Source organism: Phyllostomus hastatus, unplaced genomic scaffold (assembly GCF_019186645.2).
Source record: "Phyllostomus hastatus isolate PE091 unplaced genomic scaffold, TTU_PhHast_1.1 phas_scaffold_93, whole genome shotgun sequence".
Classification (NCBI taxonomy): Eukaryota; Metazoa; Chordata; class Mammalia; order Chiroptera; family Phyllostomidae; genus Phyllostomus; species Phyllostomus hastatus.
In genome coordinates, this window is record NW_025334042.1 from 13,607,373 (window position 1) to 13,622,625 (window position 15,253).

The following is a 15,253-nucleotide window of genomic DNA, read 5'->3' on the forward strand; positions in this document are numbered from 1 at the left end:
TGTAGTAAGTTCTTTCAACTTTGGGGAATTTGTACAGTTAATTAATTTAAGTCAGGTTTAAATATGCCCCCACCAAATTCTCTGACAAGGGCAATGTGATCTTGCTAAAGGCAAAAACAGGAGTCTGAAACTGTGTTGTTTCTGGCATTAGGAAAAAAGTATTCTTTCTCAAACAGAATGAGTAATGAATAAGAGACTGATAATGGTTCATTTAAAAAAAAGAACAAGAATAAAATTTTAAAACCTATTCAGAAAATACAGACTTAATACCAAAGACATAATGGACCATCCTCATAGAAATAGGTTTATTATAATGGAAAAGAGAATAACCTTTTTCCCTTTTGAATTCAAGTCTCTTCAGCAATTGATGAACCCTTTATTCATTAGTTGACTAATGATGAAAGCTTATTTTTTACTAACAGTCTATAGAGGCCAAAGGCAGACCTTTGCATATGTAAAAACTGTGGTTAGCATTATGCATTAAAGAAAATAAAGAATCAAAGCAAATTAGTAAAGCTGAAAGTACTTTCAAAGAATAGCAGTATATTTAGCAGACTGTGGGGAGTAGTTCCTCTTTTTTGTGTCCATCTATTCAACAAATAACTAAGAGAAGGACAAATATAAAGCACTTGGGTGAGGTAGGAGGAATAGGGAGGATGAATAGTAACAGAGCAATGTAACACTTAATAGATGCCAGTCATGGTTTGAAGTGCTTTATATGAATGAATTCATTAATGATCCTCACAACCTCAAGAGTTAGGTATTATAATCCCCAAATTACCATGTTTTGCCATGTATAATGTGCACTTTTTTGCCCAAATTTTTGAGGAAAAAATAAGGATGCACATTATACATGAATATAAAGATTTCATACCATTGGTATAATAATGGGTGTAATAAACCCATGTATAAATGTGCACCAAAACATGAGAGCACATTATGCATGGCAAAATATGGTATATGGAAACTAAGAACTTAAAACACTTACCCATTTTTCAGACAACTTGTACTCTGACTGCAGTGTCTGTGCTGTGCATAGAATGCTAAGAGGGAATTAGACATCAGCCCACATGTGCCATTCATGAGAATAAAAATAATACAAGCATGATCTAATTAAGACAAGTTAGTAAGCCAGGACAAGTAGAATAGTAAAATTGACATAAATATTAAATGACCAAGCAGTTTACAGCTAGTAGTAACAGTTTACAACCATCTAGTAAATCACAACATTCAGTCTTCCCTAATCAAGGACTCTTAAAAGTAAATGGTTGCCCTGGCTGATGTAGCTCAGTGGATTGAGCACTTGCCTGTGAACCAAAGAGTCAGCAGTTCGATTCCCAGTCAGGGCACATGCCTGGGTTGTGGGCCAAGTCCCCCATGGAGGGGCATGTGAGAAGCAACCACACATTGATGTTCCTCTTCCTCTCTCTCTCTCCCTTCCCCTCTGTTTAAAAATAAAATAAATAAAATCTTTTTTAAAAAAGTAAATGGTTTATAAGTCTCCCCAACCAGAGGGCAAATAGTTTACATCATCCTACTCAGGGAGATCAATAACAGAAATCCAATTAGTACCATTTGTGCCAGCCACACCCAAACACAGATGAAGTCAGGGGAATAAATCTCAGTTTGGCACATCAGCATATAGCGGATAAATATGTAACTGGAAAAGACACTGGCATTCAGGCTGCCTGTCACTACCAAACCCAAAAAGCAATGACAGTGATCAAATCTTTATGAGCGCTTTATTCAGACGGCCGGCAATCTGAGAAGATGGTGGGTTCATACCCTAACAGACCATCTTGTCTTCTCTTTCTAGGCCAGACCTTTTATAAGAGTCTGGGGGGGATAAACAAGGTGGGGTGAGAGGTTTGAGATTCAGAAGCTGCAACATTCCTGTCCTGGGCAGTTACCTATTCCCAGGGGAGGGTGGTCATCTGCTCTCCCTGGAACACAAAGACTTGGATGCCTCCAACTTGTCCCCAGGTGATAATCTCTAGCAGTGCCCCAGGAGGTTGGCTGTTTTCCCAGAAGCCAGGATGGGCCTTATCTGTAGTTTCTGAAACAAAAGTTTTAACATACATATTACTTGCTAGACTTATAAATTTTTACCTTAAGTTAAAATTTTCCAAGTCTTGAGTCCCCTATCAAATAGTCTGTCGAGATCCTCCCCTAAGACCTCCCCTAATTTTCCCACCTTCAGGATAAGAACCTTTAAGACAAAAGCCCAGAGTGGATCTGGAGCACATGCATGCCTCTCTTCCCTCTCAGGGGTGCATCTTTACTTTCCTCTCCTGAACTCTAGGATGCCCACGAGACTTGTAACCAGTGGAGTAACAGGTAGCAACAGCTCACCCAGGGCTAAACCCCTGACCCTGCTTCCAAGGCCCCATTTTCCTGACTTTTCAGTGAGCCAACAGCAGCCCTGCTATGGCTCACTTCTTTCCTATAACATTTCTAAAGAGCCAAAGCAGAGCACTGCCTAGGCACTCTCCTGAGGTTTCTTCTGAGCTTTTCCTTTGTTTCACTGTCCCCAGCTTTAATAAATGCTGAAAACCACCTGGACTTATATTGTGAAATCTTTCCTACATGAAGTCAAGAATCCACACATTTTGGGCCAGCCTGAGGTAGACCTCCTCCAGGCCAGGTCCGTTTCCAGTGACATAATGCGTGATAGTCACATATTTTCCCTCAGTCACCACATTATCCCTAACATGGAGAAAAGTGCTTGGTATATAGGAGATGCTCAAAATATTCATTCTTTGAGTTAGTGGAGTGATAACATTGTTTTCAAAGCTTCTAAGAGGAAAGAAAATGGGAAGAGAACTAATATATATTGACTAGCTTTCTATCAGACAGGCACTGTCACTACTCAATTACTAATTTGATTTGGTGCTTATAAGCAAGAATTTGGGTGCCAGACTAGCTGGCTTTAAATCCAGGCACCACCGTGATATGGCTGTGTGGACTTGGGGACACTTCTTTTTTCTGTGCCACATTGTTCTTGTCTATAAAATGGGGAAAGTAATAGTAGTTACCCAATGAATTAGTATGAGTAAAGGAGTGAATAAGGTAAAATGCTTATTAGAATAGTACTTTTGCAGTGTTAGCTATTATTCCTATTAGTTACATTTAATCATTAGTTCATGCAATACCCAACTTTAATGGCTAAAGAATATCCAAATCAGCTTCATCTTGGATGTTTGTACACTGTAATAAATGGTAAAGGAATGCAGAAGCAAGAAAGGAGGTTTCGGGGAGATCAGCAAGAAGAAGGAAGAAGGCCTGGGGATACAGGGATAACTCAAGTAGATGAAAGATTATGGAAGAGAAAAAAATCTCTGGCTGGTGTAGGTCAGTGAATTGAGTGTGGGCCTGCGAACCAAAGGGTCACCAGTTCAATTCCCAGTCATGGCACATGCCTAGGTTGCAGACCAGGTCCCCCAGTAGGGAGCACGCAAGAGGCAACCACACCTTGTTTCTCTCCCTCTCTTTCTCCTTCCTTTCCCCTTTATCTAAAAAATACATTAATAATCTTCCTAAAAAAGAGAAAAAATTATGGATGCTAGAGGAGAAAGATTATCTAGAGAAAAAATAGTAGTAAGGTTTACTTGAGAGGCTACCAGCCCAGTTGTTAATCATTTTAATTTTATTTAAATCTATTGGTCTCTCCAGGGAAAATCATACCAAAGAAAATCTAAAAATGTAATACCTTTACTTATATAACTCTAATTTCTTATATGTTAAAGAGCCTTTGCATCTCCACTGATCATTAGGTTTCTGTTTCCATCAAAACTCAGTAATATAAATTTTCCTCGACAACTGACACAGGCCTTGCGCTCCCAAAGTCCTTGTGCTTGGCTTAAATCTATCTGAGAGCAATGGTGTCCTAAAACCATATTAGCAGATTTCTATTTAATGGCTTGTTGAAAGAAACAGGCCTTAAGGCAAGGCCCAGTGAACTGAAGTGTGCCTTCTAGTTGACATTGCAATTGAAAGTCCACAACAGAGCAGGGAAGTAATCAACAGCCACTGAAAACGGGCAGCCCTTTAATTCTCAGCACCAGTCTCTCTGGATCAGGACTCAAGCATAATGACACAATAGTGCCAGACAGCCTGCTTTACTGACTAGAGTGCTGTGTGCTTTTTCTTAAGACAGGCAGGCCAAATGATAGTTTAGTTGGCATTTCTTCACAGTCTTTAAGTTTTTTTATTTTAAAATATTGGTTTTTATAGAAAGCATCTATTTGCACTTTTTGTTTTAGTCTGGGGAGAGGTGTGGAATAGAGATGTTCTGTCCATCTGTAGTTGATTCTGAGAGTAAACATACACAGGCCCCAAGATCTTAGCAAACTATTAGTTCCATATGGTAAAGCAAAATATTCTTGTATCTTATCTCCAAACTAGGATTATTTCATACATGAATGAGAGAAAAAGAGGCACATTAAACCATAATCATGTGCTCAATTTCAAGATGTTAGACTCTCACTGTTGACCTTTATATGGTGGCCTGTTTATGAAAACAAATTATGGGAATTAAGTCAGCAAATGAAGCCACTATGAAAGGAGGAGGAAAGCTTCAGACCCAAGCACGAGGCTGCATTAAAAGCAGCTTGCTGCATGAGTATATTTAGTCAGTAAGACAGTCAACTGGAAAACTGAATTAGGATCTTTAATATAAAAATCGGGGCTCAGTGAGAAATGCTTAAAGAGAAAACTCACTGAGCCAGGAGAGTGATTATTTATGGAGGACAATCCAATTGAACATGGTGGAGGTTTTTTCCCCTAGTTTCAAAGAGTGTAGAAGAGAGTTACAAGACCAAATAAAGCTTTCACAACTGTTGAATAAGAATACTTGGGCGATGAACAGTCTTTAAGGATACATTTAAACTGGATGAAAGTCAAGTCTCCTCTTTTTATCCAAAGGAGGGAGAGAGGGTCATGTCAAGACAATGTATGCATTTAAATATAAAGTATTTAAATGCTTTACTTATTATGTGCAAACCCAAGGATGAGATAAAGTAAATAGGGCATATATATCTTGTTACTTGCCTGACAAGTTCTTAAAATGTGTTTTTTCTAGCCAAAGCAAGGAGAGATTATTAAATTGAAAGTTGGAAATGGGTGAAGGATTATAGAATGTTGAAGAAAAGAAAGCCTGTATCACAAATCAAGCTTAAACAATTACAGTAGAAAGATAATTCCAGTATAACTGATACTGGCTTGGTGCCAGGAGTAGGAGAGGGGGCCACAGAAGGCTATCCCGGGGCAGCGTCGTGTTGCCCTGGTAACCAATCTGGTGCAGTATGTGATGACAGATTCCTGCCCCCAAGCAGAAGCAGGGTAAGGGGAAATATTGCATAAGAGTCTGCATAAGGCTACTGAGCGTAACTGATGGAGGAAAAAGCCCTCCTACCCACTCTGCTTCCTGACTGAAGGGGGAACCAACAATAGGACACGTGTACCTAAAGCTTAACATAGCAGCAGAGGGAGGTGCAGACCTGGAAAAGGATGGGGTCACCTGGGGAGCTGAACCCTCTGCAGGGCACAGAAGCTTGCGCTGGGAGATTTAAATAAAGGGAGGGCAGAGACTCAGCCCCTCTCTTCCTCTGGGATCTGTGGCCCGTGACGGAGCACCTGCACCACTGGCTGCAGCAGTTGGCAGGTGCCGGGCGGCACAGGAAGCAGCTACGGAGTGAGGATGGCATTGTGGGCCTGCAGCACAGACCCCAGGGAGTTTGAAAGCAGAGAGCAGTCCGCCTAGCAGCCTCGTGCTCTGACGTACAGATAAGGATGGACTGGGAATTCTGGACGTTGCTTTGGGTTTCAGTCTTTCTCCGTTTTCTGTGTTTGGCAGAAGAGAGAAGCCTGGGAGCCGCCCCCCTCCCCCATTCTCCCAATGGTGGAACATTTTAATAAAGACCTTTTTCCTTTCCTACCAACCTTTGTCTTATGCCTGTGTTTGGTAGTGGGAAGCCAAATCCCATTTTTGTTCAGTAACGCCACCATCTGTTATGTAAGTGAAAAGTGCCTTTTTATAATATCTTGTTAAGGGATAGCATTTGACCAGCTGAGGAAGCCTGGATTTTTGTGTGGTCGTAGCAAGAAGAACCTAGAAAGGGCAATAAACTGAGAAGATGGTACTTCTGGGAAACAAAGAGATGGTGTCTAGGAAAAATATGTTAGAACCAGAGAGGTATTAATAGATACTGAAATTTTGAGACATGATGCTAAAAATAAAAGAGTATGAGACTCTGCTATATACAAAGGCAGTAAATTCTAAAAATAAGACATGTGGTCAAAAGCGGAGGATCAAGAACTGGAAAAAAAATAGAGAAAAGTAAGAAGTGGGAGTATGTATGTAAGGAGAACATCAAAAGATTCTATTTTGAAGGGTTCTGATATCCTTTCTCCTTGGATAGATCTCCCAGTTGTACACTGTCTCTAAAATATACCTGGCTGTTGGAACAGAAGGGTCACAAATGCAACTAAATAGCACCATGAATGGAAAAAATAGAAAGAAAGAAAAGCTTCCCTAGTGGCAGGATGCTGAGTAATTGTGAAGTCTAGTAGAGGAGTAGGATTGAATAGACAAAGTACAAATGGTCTCTTATAGATAGTGGTGAAACTATAATATCATATTATCGTAATGCTGGGTATATAACATTATGCATTTTCAAAATGTATAGAACTTTATGGCAAAGAAATAAACCTTAATATACACAAATTAAAATGACCATTTAGGAGGTAAGAACATCTCAAAATGGAACACAGAATGCAAAAAAAAAAGTAATTGTATTACAAAGGTATAAAACAATTTAATTGAAGAGAAAATATGTGATAACCTAAGTAATTTTGAAAATGAGTGAAGTATGTAAGTCAAAAGGCAAAAGAAACTGTACCTGGAAATATATTTGAGCTGATAAAGTTGTTTTCCATAGGGGACAGATGAACAATTCTGAAACCAATATACAGATATACTGGAAAGTAAGTGAAAGGATGGCAGATGGTTGGAGCCAGGTTTCTCACTGCTGGAGTGGGAGCTCTCAGGTATGCATGCAAGGGCAGAGTCTAGTATGATCCATGTGGTAATGAATTAAAGTTTGAGACACCTCTATGAACTCCTTTTTAGCAATATAGCTGCAAATGGTTACATATATAAACTTGTATAGATAAATATACACACAGAGATAATATACATAAATATATTTTCTTGCTCTGTTAGTTGAAAGGGCCTAGAAGTAATGACACCTCCATAACAAGAACTACCTAGATCTTTATTTTATTCCATTCTCCAGTAAAGGGAGCAAACCCTCCCTAGCAAAATGGCTTATTCTAAGACTGGGGCAACAAATATACTAGAGGATCTTGGAGTATCTTGTGTAGAAAGTCAGGAAGCACACAAAACAAACAAACAGATAACAAATAAACCACAACATGAAATTCCACAATGAGAGAAATATACAAAAAAAAACTCACAGAAACTAACTGGAAGAATTCCTTATAGCCAAAACTGGAACAATTTAAGCAACCAAATACAGTAGTCTTGTGTTTTAACCCAAAGTATAAAATAAATATCCTTGAGTTGCTCTTACCAAACCAAAGTTTATGTGCCTAATGGTTCAAAAGGCCAAAACTCAAAATGTCAGAGTTTGGGGTAAGACAACATTTATTCTTTGAGAAGGCACCAACTGAAAAGATGGGGCACCTACTGGTGCCTCAAATCCATCTTGTTCACTGTAGTAGGTTAAACATTTTTAAAGGGCTAGAGGATCAGGTAGGCAGAAGTGCTAGTGGAGCAAGTTTCAATTGAAGAACCTTGAAACTTGGCCATTTTTGGTAAATGGGCATTGACATATCTTCTTGGACAGCAGGCCCTTGGCTTCTGAATGGGTTCCAGTGTTCAAATAGGGTTATACCCTGGTCCTTTGGGAGGCTCTGTGTGTATGTGCATGGTGTTTGGGGGAAGAGACTTTGGTTCCAGGTGCAGCTGGAGGTCAAAGGTATTTTTTTCTGCACATGCTTTGACTGCATGCTTGTGGTTTTGTCTGTTGTCTCTGAAAAACAAGTCCATACTTTTTTAAACAGGATAGGACCATTTGGAGCTGGTTTGGCAGTTACATCTTTAGTGATGAAAGTTAATAAATAAAAAACTAGATAGGCGAATAGACAAATTTATGGGGAGGAAGAATTCTAATAATTTATATAGATACTCTCAAGATACAGGGATCATAACCCTTGAAATAAATTGATGAAGATGGCACTTTATTTCTTGCTAAAACCCATAGCTCTAGTTTAATAATGAGAAAACACATCAAAACAACTTCAGTAGAAAAGCATTCTACAAAATGCCTGACCAGTATTCCTGAAAACTGTTAGTTATCAAAAACGAGGGAGTCTGAGAAGCTGTCACAGCCAAGGGAGCCTACAGAGACATGACAACCAAGTGTAACGTGTACTGATTATGGGATACTAGATAAGGAAAAAGACATTAGGTAAAAACTAAGGAAATCCAAATAAAACATGAAATTTAGTTAATAGTAATGTATCACTATTGCCTCATTAGCTGTAATAAATATATGAAACTAATGTGAGATATTAACAGGAAAAACTGAGCAGAGTATTTAGTATCAGAACTCTCTGAACTATCTTCTCAACATTTCAGTAAATCTAAAACTATTCTAAAAAATAAGTCTATGAAAGAATTTCAAAAAGACAGCATAAAATCTTATTTGTGCAAGATATATACTATTACTTATAGAGTAAGATAACATGGATAAATTTTAAAAATAAAGAGAAGGGGATTAAGACTGAAACTAATTGGGCTGATCTTGGTAGGTTCCATTGAAAGCTAACATTTGAATAAAGGCCTAAAGAAAGAAAGGAAAAACTATCTTTGCTGTAAATAATAAGGTTGGCTATCTGATGGAAACATATTTCTGGGAGAGAAAACATTGGATGAGAATTCCTAAAAATGGAAGAATACCTGACATGCTCAAAGAGAAGTGAGGGGGCAGTTATGGCTCCCGTGGGTAAGAGAGGTAGTGTCTACTGACTTGAGGTCAAAAGTCACAGAAAATCATGTGTGTGTATGTAAGGAGGGGGAGGAGAGAGAAAGAAGAAAAAGAGAGAGATTTAGCTCATACTGTTGCTGGTGAAAATGGGTTTCTGCAGTGTTGTAAAAAGGAATATCAAAAAGCACATGTGTAGGAGAAATTCAAACATAGTGGCAAGATGTATTGGTGTGAAGGGAAATAATATGCCCTCAGGGGAGTAGAGGGCAGGCATGATCTAGCATCAGATGTTCTGAGGTCCTTGATAATCCTCCATCTTTTCTTGGTTTGGGTGAATGAGCAGAATTCTTCACACTATCCAGCTTACTTCCTGGGGTTTTTTTGTTGTTGTTTTCCTGGGCTTGTGCCAGGCCCTTTTCTCAGCCAATGCCTTTCCTGGGTCTTTCGGGGTTCTGTGCCCTTATCCAATCTATTATTTTCCCAGACTAGGCTCCACCCCTGTATGTCACCATTTTGGCTCCTAATGTTCAATGCCCCCAAATTTTGCTGCATTATCTGGTTTATACTGCATGAGGTTACCTCCCCTGTACTATTACAGCTTCTACTGTGCATGAACCTAGGAAAGATATTTCCCCTCCTGTTCTTATTCCTCCCTCACTAATGCAGGTGAATAACCAGTAAACCATTTTTTCCTGCCCACTTCAAGGATTATACCCCTCAGAAAATAATGTGGCTGCCCCCTGGGGGGATCTTGAATGCTGTGGCTTCCTAGTGAATGTAGCTTAACGCCTGATTCAGCTTCCTAGTTTATTAGGTTTAATGTCTTCCATTAAACCTAATGTATTCCAGTTGCTCCCTTCCTTTATTCGTAGCTAGCTAACTACCAATGCTAACAATACTATAAGAGATGTATTCCTGAGAAACTATGACACATGGATATTAGTCCATTTGTGACATAGAACCATTAGATTTGAGTAACCAGTGTGAGTCATCTAGGTCCAAGGAACTCCTGAGTTCTAGCCTCAGTGGGGAGGAACAGTTTGTTAAACCTTACTGGTGGTGATAATGCCCTCCAGTCAATGCTGAGCAGAGTGGGCTCTGGAGAACCTCTGGGATACAGCAGAGCTACAAGCCGCAGGCTTAGCAACCACCAGAACAACTGATAGGCTACTAGCATCCAGTAGCAGTTTTGAAATCTTCTGTTCCAAGGGAACAAAAAACCTTCCCCCCCCAGCAGAAAGTCTAAGAATTTTCCCATGGAATAAGGATGCCCCTAGAAGATACTTTTAATTATCTTGAGGAAAAAAAAAATTAGGATGGAAGAAAGGCATTCTCACTAGAAGGGAGAGGAGGATTTGGTGAATTAACTTCAATGTTAAAATAAATAAAATTTTTATTTCAAACTAATGACACAAGTTGTATAATACAAAATATATTCTAAAAGTGCTACAAGTGTGCCAAGTTGAGAAAAGTGTTATTTCAGGAAATGGATGTATTGACCATTGTGTGATGCACATAGTGCAGTGTTTAAAGACATGTGTAAATTTCATTCCAGGGTAAGCTTCCCATTTATATGGAGTTTTTCCATCTTAAAAAAAATTCTTTGGGACTTCCGGCAAGATGGAGGAATAGGTGGATGCACCGTACCTCCTCGCACAACCAAGATCAGAACCACAATAATTTACAGATAGAATAACACTCAGAACTGATAGAGGATTTATCTGAATGGAAGTCGGACAGCCAAGAAGTTGAAGTATACCTGTACATTCAGACTGGTAGGAGAAGACGAGTCGGGTGGGCACGGGGCTGGCGCGGGTCAGTGGCCCGCAGAGGTCGGGGAAAATTTGGTGCAAAATCAGCGCGACAGCCATCCGGGGCGCAAGAACGCAGCGGTGATCCCTGAGTATGCAAGCTGCGGCTGGCGGACCCAGTGAGGCAGGGATTGTGGACCAGGGCAGAGCTCGCAGCCCAGGATCCCAGAGAACGGTCTGAGCCCGGGAGAATGGAACTACCGCCATTGTTCCCTCCCCTCCCCGCTCCCACCCCCACCCCCACATATAACGTCACAATCTAGCGACTGGGGTGCCCAGCCCCGGTGAACACCTAAGGCTCCGCCCCCCACCGTAACAGGAGCGACCAGACCAAAAAAAAAAAGAGAGAGAGAGAGAGAGAGATGGCTCAAATAGAAGAACAAATCAGTGCCCCAGAACTCACCCTTTTGAGCGACCAATAAATAGCCAATCTATCAGATGCACAGTTCAAAACACTAGTGATCAGAAAGCTCACAGAATTGGTTGATTTTGGGCTCAATTTAGATGAAAGGATACAGGTTACCATTAAAGAGATGAAGGAAGATACACGGAGGAGAGCCAATAGTGAAAGGAAGGAATCTGAGTCTCAAAACAATACAGTGGACCAGAAGGAAGATAGAATCAACCAAGCAGGAAAGCATGATGAAATAAGAATTCAAAAAATCGAGGAAAAGCTTAAGAGCATCCAGGACACCTTTAAACGTTCCAACATCCGTATTGTAGGGGTACCAGAATGGGAAGGGGAAAAGCAACAAATTGAGCACGTATTTGAACAAATAATAAAGGAGAACTTCCCCATTCTGGCAAAGGAAATAGACTTCCAGGAAATCCAGGAAGCTCAGAGAGCCCCAAAGAAGCTGGACCTGAGAAGAAACACACCAAGGCACACCATATATTAGCCAAGGTAAAAATGAAGGAGAAAATCCTAGAAGCAGCAAGAGATAAGGGGACAGTAACCTACAAAGGAGTTCCCATCAGACTGCCAGCTGATTTCTCCAAAGAGACCTTACAGGCAAGAAGGGGCTGGAAAGACATATTCCAAGTCATGAAAGACAAGGACCTACATCCCACATTGCTCTATCCAGCAAAGCTCTCATTTAGAATGGAAGGGCAGATAAAGTGCTTTTCACATAAGGTCAAGTTAAAGGAGTTCATCATCACCAAGCCCTTATTTTATGAAATGCTAAAGGGACTTATCAAAGAAAAGAAGATAAAGAAAAGACATGTATAGTAAAAGGTCAGAAAACTCACAATTATTAACAACCACACCTAAAGCAAAACCAAAAGAAACTAAGTAAACAAGTAGAACAGGAACAGAACCACAGAAATGGAGGGCACATGGAGGGTTAGCAGCAGCGGGGTGGGAGGAGGAGAGAGGGGGAAAAGGTACAGAGAATAAGTAGCATAGAATGTAGGTTGAAAATAGATAGGGGGAGGGTAAGAATAGTACGGGAAATGTAGAAGCTAAAGAACTCATAAGTATGACACATGGACATGAACTAAAGGGGGGGAAACGTGGGTGGGAGAGGGGGTACAGGGTGGAGGGGAGAAGGGGGGGAAATGGGACAACTGTAATAGCATAATCAATAAAATATAATTTAAAAAATAAATAAATAAAAATAAAAATAAAAAGCTGTGAAAGTCAAAAAAAAATTCCCCCATGCTTATCTGCTTGTATATTGGAGAATAGGTAAAGACATGTTATATACAATGGTAGTAGGTTCCCATTTTGAACTGTTGTCTTTCTATCCCATTAAGATTCCTGAACTTCCACCAGGAATCTTAATGGGGCAGAATTTTTGGTTTGCAGAATAGTTTATGCTGTACAGTTCTTTTACAATGGAAAATGTTTTTCCCAGGAAGCCCAGAATTACAGTGGTTAAGGAGCTAGTTTGGGGAATGTCAAATAACATGTATGTATGTATATATAGATAAATCATTTCTCTGCTAGTTTCTGAAATGAGAAAAAATGTATACAATAAGAGCTTTATAAAACATTTGTGGAATCATAAAATCCCAAATCAACCTAAGAGGTATATATCAGAAAATGAATATTTTCCTATTCATTTTTACATGTAAATAAAGGGACCCAAATTCTCTACCTCAAAGATGCTTTTTTTTTTTGGAATATTGATTTTAAACTGTTTATTAAGAAAAAAAAGACTCAGAAAGAACATTTGACCCTCTCCCACTTTCCTGTCCAACATAGTCAGACAGAGAAACCTTTTCCAGGTAGGAAATTTTAGGATGTCACCTTAGCTTAATTTGAAAAAAATAGTATGATAAACAAGAGGGCTTCAGGCAGGTGCCTATTAGCTTCATACCCAATGAGTCCAATGTCACTGAGTCATCTAGGAAGAAATTTCCTGCCACATGAGCTCTGCTCTTCCTCAACTACCCGTGAACCTCCCTTTCTCACTTCTGAAATCTAATACCCCACCCCTCCCTTCCTCTTCTGTCCAAAAATCTCTTATATATCCAATATTGCCTCACTGCCTTTGGGGTTTTCACGGATTTATCATGTTTATGTGAATTCCCCATGCACATGTTTTAAACTTTGATTTTCTCCTGTTATTCCATCTCTCTTAGTTTGGCTCTTAGCCTTGCCAGAAGAATTTAGAAGGTGTGAGAAAAAGTTTTAGCATTTTTTTTAGCTCCCACATAACTAACAGTGAGAAAGAGAAGATGGGGAAGAGAAGGCAGCAAGCTAAAGAAGAGACTAAGAAGAAATATTTAACATCTTTAAGGTCAACACAAATAAAAATTATGAAATTGTGTTTCTTTGAAGCAGATTTGTACTAGGAATTTGTGTCAGAAAGTGTATAATCCAATAACTTCCCCCAAATAAGAAAGACTCTGACTGTCTAAGATTAGATCACTGGTACAAACTCAGAGATGGGGAAGATAAAAGCTTATATTATGAGTTGCAATTAAAGATTAGACAAAAATAAGAGTTTGCAATATAAACACCAACCCATTAGAAGTAAAATGAAAGATGTCCTTATTTCAGGGCTGGAAAGAAAGAAACAAGGCACACAACTTGCCCAGGAGGCTCCCTTGTCAATTTGCAACAAGCCGCCCCTTCCAGATTGGCACACCCTTCAGCAGGACATGGGTCTGGATTACTGGAGTGTGGAGCAGATTTTGACATGCGTGCCCCGTCTGCTGGGCACTCACGAACACAGACCTGTGCATTACAAAATCAAAAAGTGGATGGGGAGAAAAACACTCTTCCATTTTTGCTAACAATAGTTATTAGGTAAAAGTCCCATTAACCACCACAGTAGCCTGTGCACTGGCCATCAGCATTTAAAAAAAAATAAATATCTGGTGACTCAGGAAAAAAAAGAAGACTTTTATCTATAAAGAATGGATGCTAGCTAGGATCTATTCCACAAGAAAGAGAAAAGGGGATCTTGGCTACCAGTTAACTTTTGTATTTAGTTACCATTATTGGGGTTAAAAACAAATCGATACTTTTTGTCCATCTTCTAAGTTCTTCTACCTGGGCTAATAATGAAATCAACAGGCACAGATTAACAGGAGAAAATCAAATTTTTAATACATGTGCATGAGGAATTCACATAAGCATGGAAATTCCAAAGACTGTGAAACAACACTGGGTATATAAGAAATTGTGGACGAAGGAGAGAAGTAGGGAAACCAGATATTAAATTTCAGAAGTGAGAATGTGCGATACCCATGCAGCTGAGGAAGAGCGAGCACACATGGCAGGAAAATCCTGGCTGAGTGACTCAGAAGCAACGGGATACAGGGCCTGTCTAGCTGACAGGAGCCTGCCTGGGGCTTCTTCTGTTACCACATTGAATTCAAATCAGGCTAAAGCGAGCAGCTTAAGACTTCCCTCATGAAGCAGCCTTCTCTGCCTGATTCACTTAGCCAGGAAAGAAGGGAGGGTCAATGGCTCCTTCTGAGAATCGTTTCTTAATAACCAACTATCCCAAAAAGCAGCCTCAGGATGGCAAAACTTTCTTCCCTTCACAATTCACACTGACATTCAAGTTCCTGGGGTCAGAGGTGGTGTGGACTGCTGCTGCTAACTATACCTTTCAGAGCAATAACCAAGTATTACACTGAATATCCATAGTTCATGATCTAGGATACATTAAAAAGGATAGGTATTAAAGCTGTATAGATGGGAGAAATGAAATTTCTTCTTGTCTTTATTGGCACAGGCTTGTGAGTATTGTTTCTTATGTTTAGTTCTTCGGGAAAGTGAGTCCAGAAACTGCTAGAGACCAACTGCTAGGCTACATTCTCCAGAAAGTCCCTGATTAGAAAAATAAGTATTAGCCTCTATTTAATATTTCTTTGTCTCTTCATTTTCTTAGAAAGAGAAATAGGCCTCAATTGAAGAAAAAAGTTGAAGAAATCATAGTAGCAGCAAGAGCTTTTATTTTTAGAGTATAT